The 9,316-nt window shown below is 40.8% G+C and overlaps 1 protein-coding gene across 2 annotated transcripts in view; it reads right to left on the bottom strand.

Moving 5' to 3' along the window:
• ARVCF (ARVCF delta catenin family member) overlaps positions 1–9,316 on the bottom strand; it is a 429,897-nt gene that overhangs the window by 363,383 nt on the left and 57,198 nt on the right. The window lies entirely within an intron of this gene.

The raw sequence follows: 9,316 nt of genomic DNA, 5'->3' as shown, positions 1-9,316 counted from the left end.
TAAACAGGTCCTGAAACTGGGAAAAATCATCCGCTGTTGTCGGTGGTGGAGGCATTATAGCCTCATCAGGAGAAGAGGAGGAATTCATGGGTGACGAGATGTCTGGGGCAGTATCTACTGCCTGCTCTGCCATGGGGTCTTCCTGTATGTTCTCCTCCACTCTGTGTGAAGGTGGAGGTGGGGATTTTGATGCTTCCCTATGAGGACTAGTGTGTCTGTTGTGGCATCTTCTATATGACGCCCATGGGAGGTCCCAGCCATAGATGTCCATACAAGGGAGGGATGTCACGATCAGAGGATGATTGAGATCTGGGTAGTACAGTGGCCATGGGTGTACTGACAGGGGAAGAGTGGTGAGGGGAGAATACTCCTTCAGCCTCATCGTCCTCGTCACTGGAGAATCACGATGGAATTCGAGACAGATGCTGATGTGGAGCCAATGGTCTCAGGGAAACATCAGTATCCAAGAGAGGAGACTGCGGAGTGGAGGAGAGAAGCAAATCCCTATGGTGCAGGAACGGATGCAGTACCGATGGTATGGGTGCCATGGGAAACGGTGTTATCTGTGCCATCAGTGCGGAGGTCTGTGTGGGCGCCGATGCCGCTGGTGTTAGCACCATGGTTCCAGAGGTCTTTGGAAGTAGCGCAAGGCAGGAGCAGTCACTGGTGCCGTCTCCATTGGAGGCGCCAGTGGTGCCACGGTGGAGGCCAGCAACTTGGAGCCATTCACCTCAGTACCAGGGTGGTGGGTGCCGGCAGCGGCCGTCTTATAGACGGTGCTGGAAGTGCTTGGGGTATTGTACGTGCTGAAGCACAGTGCAATTGACACTGATGAGAGCGATCTCATTTTTTACTCATTTGCGCTCTCTGAGACAACGTAGGAGGTCACTTTTTGCTGGTCCTGTTGATTTTGGGGCCTAGGTGGTGAAGGAGCCGGTGACCCAAGGGGCTGTTGTCCCAGGTCAAAGGCCGGTCTCAGGGACTTCACCATGAGAGTGAGTTTGAGCCTCAGGTCCCTGTCTCTTTATGCCCTCACTTTAAGTTTGCTGCAATGGGCACACTTCTGGGGAACATGGGATTCACCCAAACAGCGGACCCATTATGAGTATCCGTCTGATACTGGCATCACTTCTCCACATGAGGTGCACTGTTTGAAACCTGGTAAGCCTGGCATAACAGGGCAAGTATCTAACTATGGGTTAAAAAAATAATTTTGTTCTTTCAATAAAGAAACTAAAAAGAACTAATTGTCTAAACTGGCTAACACTAAATAACCATTAACTAATCAGACCAAAAAACTAGGTATGAATGGGACTATGGAGCTCCGTCTCAGGCTGGGGATGGCTGAGAAGGAATTGGGGGGTCTGGGTCACGCACACAGACTTCGCACACTTCAACAGACAATGAGGAAGGCATCGCATGTGCAGGCCCCGTACAGGCATTGCTGTAAAACTCTCTGAAGGCACAGGGGCACACCAACACCTGCAGTGGAGCACCCACAGGGACATCTCTCGAAGAAGAATAAATATTATCACACTAAAAGGGCCAAGTGCCATCATCTCCCATTATAATAAAGGTTACTCTGTCACACAGGAGTATTGGTATAAGGCTGATTTTTTACCTTCCTGTCCCAGTCACCTGACCCAGCTCAGTGTTACTGTTACACCCATCGACATCAGAGCATGTTGTGAGAAAGAAGCTCCTTTTGGACTAACGTAATAACAATTTCCTCATTTCCATTTTAAATTGGTTTAAAATGGTGATGGGAGAATAGCGTGTAGGAGCCCTTCAGTCTTCACTGGGGAACAATCTTGGGCCAGAAACACCTGGCCCTGCTTTCTGTACTTTTGCATATCAAACCTCTCCATCATTCTTGTGAAACAGGTCAGAATGAAGAGAATTTATTATGCTGCTCCTGGAGATGTAGGAAGATGTATAATGAATCCTTCTTGTCCTTGCCAATTTTTATGGGTCCTCGGGAGAGGAATTCCTAAAAAGCCCATGAAAGGGGCATTCCTCCCTTTCCAATTTGCCTGGGTTTACATGAAAACAGCTTAAGTTCACTGTTGAGCTAGGCAGGTAAGGTGACCTCTTACTTTAACCAGCCCTGCTAAGAGTAAGGTTGTGGATTATTTTATTTTTATTTTTTTGGTAAGTCTGATTTTTGGGAGGGATGGACAAAGGCCCAGATCCACAAAGGCATTTAGGCTTGTAACTTCCACTGATATTCATTAAAGTAAGGAGTCTAAATATCTTTGTGGCTCTGGGCCTCAGTGAATAGATGTGGGAGATTCCTGGAATTAGTTCTTTCATGTTGTTCTTTAATATTAAAGTGTTTCAACTCTTTATAAGAAAGAGTTAAGGTTTATGCATAGGACTAAGACGGGAACTTCTAGATTCTAATCCCAGCTGTGGTTCCATTTTATGCAGCAAGTTATTCATCATTCTGTTCCTCAGTGTCCCCTTTTGTAAATTTGGGGTGAAAATACTTAATTCTCTCCTATTGTGATACAAACATGAACTTCCAAAGCGATAGAGGAAAAGTTTAGTTTTCTGAGGTCGACCCTTGATTTCAATGAATCCCAGGGCAGAACTAGGACCTATAAGATCTGACCTGTATTATTGATCATCCCATATAAATACCAGAGTTAGTGTGTTTGGATGCTTCTGGTGACTCATCTTCTAATCACAAGAGACAAATATATAACCTTAGAAAGGGCATCTTCCATCACCTGTGAGGCGTGCTGCTTCAAGTACACCAGAGGATAGACTCTTTCAAAGATGAGTATTTCATTTAATAATTTTTGTAAGCAATCTGTCCTGAGTGGACAGATTATAGTTAGGAGGCCTGATTGTGCAAAGATGCCCATAACTTTATTCATGTGAGCAGTTTCATGGTTTCAACAGGATTACTCAAGTATGTAAAATTATTAATGTGCATATGTTTTCAGGGTTGGGCCCTAATATGTGTATTATTTCGCATAAAAGAAGAATCTACTCCAACTCCTCCATAGTTCTGGGCCTAGTTCTACTACTGACCTTGCAACAAAAAATAATAATTGGGTGCTTCTGTTCATCCATCTGTAAGATAAGCCATTTTATTTGTGAAATGCCCCTTCCTTCATTTCCATTTCTCTTGTTTTCGAAAGCCCTTCAAACATTTCTAAATAAGCCTTAAAACAAATGCTTTCAGATACACCAAAAACCTTAGGAGTTGAACATGCACTTCTGACAGCAGAATTTTACCCTTATTTTTTAAACTATCTTGTACTTAAAGTAAATAGGAGATACCAAGCAGACAGATTAAATGAAGCCCTAAAGACATAGTAATTTGAGTTACCAAATAACTTCAAGTTACCCCACCCTATCCCCAGGAAAGTTTAGACACATTAAGGGCAAAATTCAGAGCTATTGTAAGCAGGTGCAACTCCATCCTCTACAATTTGGCCTTTATGCTCTTAGAAAACACAAACAATTATTTCATGACACTACTCATCTATCCTTGTTTGTGCCTTGTGAAATAATCAAACTTCCATCCCTTGCTTTGGGAAATAAAGAGACTAGAAAATAATGGCTTGGAAGACACATGCAACACAAGAAAAGTATCAAGTCTTCTACTGCCACCAAATTTTCCTTTTTAAAACTTTACTTTGCCTAAAGGAAAGGAAAGAAAGACAAAGAGTTAGAGCTTCCTAACATGATCCCTCCTTTCCCCCGGAGAAAGGAAGCAACAGTCAGCAGAAACTCAGAAAGCCAGGCCTCCAATTTAGTACCCCTCATCCTTTTAGAGAAAGGAAGAGGTGGCTGGTGGAGATGCAAGAGCAGAGCCTGCAACTCACTCCTCCACTTCCTCCCAGGGACAGGAGCAACAGCTGGCAGAAGTGTGGAAAAACTCTTTAGAAGTTTTTTCCATATTTTAAGCCTTGTCATGACTTGTGAAGCACGTCATGGCAGGGACTAGAAGTGATCCTGCACTGAACCTCCTTATTCCACAATTTAGAAATGTCCTCTTAACTAAATGACTAAAATAGGAATTTGGCACCAAAGTCTAGAAAGTCCAGGAATGCAGAACAAACTCCAGCCTCATCACCCAAACCCAGAGGAATGGAAAACCAGCAGGAATCTGTAGCTTAGCATTGCAGAACACAATCAAGTTTGAGGCTTTTAAGAAGCATATCTGAGGATATTTCTGAATAAAAAGCTAGGGAAATCCATGCCAATTGTGAAATAACCCAATAAAGGAGGGCCAAGGGGCTCTATGCAGCAAATCCTAATTCACAGTTCCTTCTACTACCCCCAGGCACTGACTTGGAAACAGAGAGGGTACATAGAATGTAAGACACATAGAATGTAAGACACAGGAGAAAGCAGACACTTCAAAGCCCAGCCACACAGTTTTAAACATTCTATCTGCCAGTTTTAAACTCAATCCAGAAAAACTTACTGCAAAATTAAAAAGGGAGTAAAAAGTGATTGGGAAGCAAATTCCAGCCAGTGTTTTACTGCAGTACTTCATAGTTTTAGAATGCACCTGCACACTCAATGTATCTTGTGGCAGTATTACAAAGAATAATTACATTCAGTTGACCTTTACTTATCTGTTTGGAATTAAACTGTATTCAGTTGAGGAGTATTTACATAACCAGTAAAATTAAAATCATAGTTTGTAGGGACTTGTAGCCTTTTCCTTTAATAGACTAGATATCAAGTGAAGAGTTTCATAAACTCCAAATACCATTACTGTGCTCTACTCACTCCCAACATGAGCTTATGATATTTAGACTTTGGGTTGTTAGATCTCTCTCCCCATTACAACCTTTCTGTCTGAAACTGTTTGTGACCGGTGCATCAAGATCTTTTGGGACAGATTCTGCAATTTAAGAGGTTTGTGCTGGCTAAACTTGAAATGGCAGATATGAATTATAATTAGAGCTGGTAGAAAAAGTAAAAATATTCAAGAAAATGTAAAAGGAAAAATTCTACTAGCTCTAGTCGTAACTGAGAAAGAAAAGCTGCAACAATATGGCTTGATACTTCAGTAAACATTGGATTATTCTTCTCTAGGGTCCTATTACTTTGCCTTTCTATTGTTACCTCTTCGCCAGCATACCTTCCTCTTAACTTTCCAGTCTGTACAAAAATAGTTGTTAAAATCTTGTCCCATTGAATCCCTTCACAGGCTTTGTTTTGTATTTTGTGTTGCAACATGCTGTGTACGTTTCTGGTGCTTTTACATTGCAAGCTTGTTGGGGAAGGCACTACTTATATGCTTGGCAGGCTTCACCACCTGCCCTACAGAATCACAGGCACTGACAGTGCTAAGTAAAAATAATCGAGAGAAGAGTGGCTGTAGTGAAATAATCAGACTTGTACACTGTAGGGAAGGGCTGGTGGCCTACCACCCCATTAACAATTTTCCCTCAATGACACATAAGAGTACTAGAGTAAATGGTTAGCACTGAGCAGACGCTATAAGTTGGCTGATATGACAACCTGATCCTGCATTTCAGTATTTGAAGCTTTTTATGGTTCAATGCTTTTTCCCTTATTCCCACGACATACAGCCAAGTGCCAAGGGTATTTAGTGCTTTAATAGCATGAAAAGCCATTTGCAATCTTCTCTTTGTTTTTCCTCTACAATCAGTCAAGGACCTAGTTCTTGAAGAAACAATGCTAAACTAGCTACTAGTATCACTGAAATTGCTCAGGAGCAAGCTGCAGATGGAGACAATCCCCAGGGACCCAAATATTTCAAGACACCCAGTGAAGACACTGATCCAGGCAGAAAAAAATTAAAAAGCTATGACATCCCTTATGCCCAGTAGTGTGCTCTCCTCCCCCGATCTCCTCTAATGGCTAACTAGTGTGCAGAGCTGATAATACTCCATAGATGCCTCAGGGCCCATCCTCTACTGCACTGCCTTTGATTTGCACATTGCTCTCTTCACTGAGTGTAGCCAGTGTGTCATTGCAGAGCAGAGAGCACATGAATACATTGGCATCAAAGGATGATTCTCATCACTGCAGGTAACAACAGGCAATGGCAAGAGTGAAGGCTACTGTGTGCAAGCTACACCTGAATATATTTTAATTTGTTCTTTAATGAAGAATAGGGAAAATGAGAGAAAGGTGTTAGAGATCTGTGGACGGAGAATGGGCTCAAGCATTATCAGAGTTTCTTAAGCCTAAAATTCTCACTAACGGCCCTGAATGGGAGTCCCACATCTTTCATTTTAAGAACCGTATCCAGTTGTGATGTTTCATTTAAAATAGTCTTCCCTCTTAAACAAAATAGTCCACAGTGATAAATATCCACCCCCTGTCATATCCCAAGGGAACTAGACAATAGCATGGAGAATTCAAGGTTAAATCGCAGCCATGTTTTTCAACTACGTTTTCTGTCTCTCATCTGGGAATGGTTCCCTACGCTAAAAGTAATTGGAGAAAGGCCTATAGTCCTAAGCTACAACTCTGGTAACTGATAGAACTGGGTTCATTTCAGGGAGAAAACAGAGCTTGCCTAGATGTCAAGACAAGGAGCTCTGGAAATATAGAAGGTGCTCCTTTTACAGCTTGAGCTTGAAGACCCTTTGGCTTAATGAAGTGAATGTGGCTAGATACTTTACTAGGCTATTTTATTTTGCTTGCAGAAGTAAAGCTATAACGTTAACCTGAAACCTCACAAAGGGATTTATTTATTTGACTCAGGACTCTGAGATGTGTTTCTGTTCAGCTATGTAGACGTTGGCCCTCTTACAACAACCTTCAAGAATCAAATCTATACAACTGGGCAAAGGGTACTATAGACTGAGTGTGATACATTGTCCTGCCAAGAGGATACAAATACATTGTGTTCACAGCAGTAGGGACATATAGGATAACATTTTCAGAAGTACCATAAGTGACCTATGAGTCTAAATGCAAAAGTCAATTTTGAAAATGGGACTTAATGCGGTATTGAAAATGTTACCCACAATGCATCATCCTATTTGTAACATGTAACTCTTGACACTGAAATTACATGTGTGCTGCTTATGTTAAGTTTTTAAGAGACGTCTTCCCAGGTGTTTTAAGTATGACTTTATGAAAGACAAAATGGTAGTTCATGAATATTCTACCAAGACACTCACTGCTATTGTGTTATGTGGAATAGATGCTTGTTAGTACTTAGCACTTATAATGCAACCTTTGGAGGATCTCAATACACTTGACAAATATCAATTAAATAAAGCCTCTGACATACCCATAAGTATTCTTCTCACTTTACAGATTGGAAAATGGCATAAAGAGATGATAATTTGGCAAAGGTCCCACATATGCAGTAAGATTAAAATGTACCACAATGAGAAAAACTACAAATTGTGCCTGTTACCTTATCCAGAAACCTAGGTAGCTTTCAGTAAAAGATGGCCTTCTAAACACACACTTGTCATATTTCTATTTAGTAATTCACAAATATTGTAAAGATCAGTCCTTTCCTAAGCATACAGTGTGGCATCAATGGATTGATTTCATCATCACTGAGGATGCTGATTCCTTGTTTTGTGGCATTTAAAGTAGGAGGGTGGAGTGGGGATCTAAGACAGCATATTCCACTAGGCAGGAAAGCAAAAGTTTAGATGAATTCTTTGCTTAAATCCCATTACCTAAATAAAATGCAAAGTATGGCAATTATAGTCAAGTGGGATGAATACCATCGTTATAACTTCAGAGGTAAGTGGAAATATTTTGAAAAGCAATAGTTCAACTAAAGCCACATTTAAAGCATGCAAAGTTACACTAGACCTTTATCTATCACAAAGACTTGATAGATTAACAGGAAAGAGTAAACTTTTATTTTTAAACTGCTTAGGTTGCAGTGCTATTAGTACAAATGGCTTCTAATACCAGCATGTCAAATACATCATACTAACATTCACTATTATGATGGTATACGACGCTCTTTCCTCCAGGGATGAACCAACACACCAGTGTGGTACTAAGGAGCACTTTGCCTTCTTTTATTAGAGACACAGAGCTGAGGTCTTCTTTAGCAGTGGCAACTATGGACTATTAACACAGATTTTCAGCACATATTAGTCCAGGTAAACCTCTACCCTGATATAACGCAACCTGATATAACACAAATTTGGATATAACACGGTAAAGCAGCGCTCCAGGGGGGCAGGGCTGTGCACTCCGGTGGATCAAAGCAAGTTCAATATAATGCAGTTTCACCTATAACGCAGTAAGATTTTTTGGCTCCCAAGAACAGCATTGTATTGAGGTAGAGGTGTAGTGAATCCGCTCCACATAATAAAAGTCACTTCCCATAGGTGTCATTGAAAGGAGAGATTTTAAGCATTTATTCTCTGCTTTAGGTAAAAAAATAAAAAGCAGTTGCTGTAGAACAAAAGTAAATTTTTACATTCAAAGCTCTTCCTAAAAAGTAACATAGAAAATTATATAACATACACAGAGCTGCTAGCAGGGGGATAATACTTTAATCTTCACAACTAAGGGGAGGGAGAATAAGTCACAAGAGGCCAAAGTCATTTTCAGTCACTGCAATATTTACGAAAAGGGAAGATTAATAGATGTTTTTGTTTGTTTTTAACATTTCACTGTATGGAACTGCACAACAGTCGTATTGTGAATGCCGCTCCTGACCACTAACGGAAACTTCCATAACTAGGAAATCCTGCCACTTTGAGTAACAGTGACAGCATGTTTTAATATTTAGCACCATGTGCATTCATGGAGTTTTACAGGAGTAAGATGAGAGATCCTGCCCAAAACAGCTTATGATCTAAGGGCCAGATTATGACTGGTTTATGCAAAGGTTGGGGGAGGTGTTGTTTTGCTTAATTCACAGCAAAGACTGCATAAAGCACAGCTAGGGTGTAAGAGGAGACAGGGCTATATCCTACTCCATATCCCAAATGACCTGAATTTGCAGGTTGTGGAGAAGAATGCCTGGGCACACCATTTTAACAGAAGAGCAGTTCTCATGTTCCTCTGTGCACCAAATTCAGAACCATAAATTAGACAGAGAAAATTAAGAGAACCAAAATTAATGGAGGGATGAGGGTTACAACAACAAATAAAGATGTCAGATTATATTATAAATGTAGTTTGTAAGATCTGATTCTTTAGTTATCTATTTTAAGTGGAAGGCCATAGAAGAGAGGAAGAATAGAGGTCAAAAGTAGGAAGTGAGTTTTAAGGAGGGATTTGTAGCAAGAGAGTAAGTAATTGGTGCAGCACTTGGAGATCTATGTGGTTCTTGAAAAGAAACAAAAAGCATATATATATATATATGACTATGAACAAGGCC

This window comes from Mauremys reevesii, linkage group 18 (genome assembly GCF_016161935.1).
Source record: "Mauremys reevesii isolate NIE-2019 linkage group 18, ASM1616193v1, whole genome shotgun sequence".
In the NCBI taxonomy this organism is placed as follows: Eukaryota; Metazoa; Chordata; order Testudines; family Geoemydidae; genus Mauremys; species Mauremys reevesii.
This window is presented reverse-complemented; position numbering and strand designations above follow the sequence as displayed.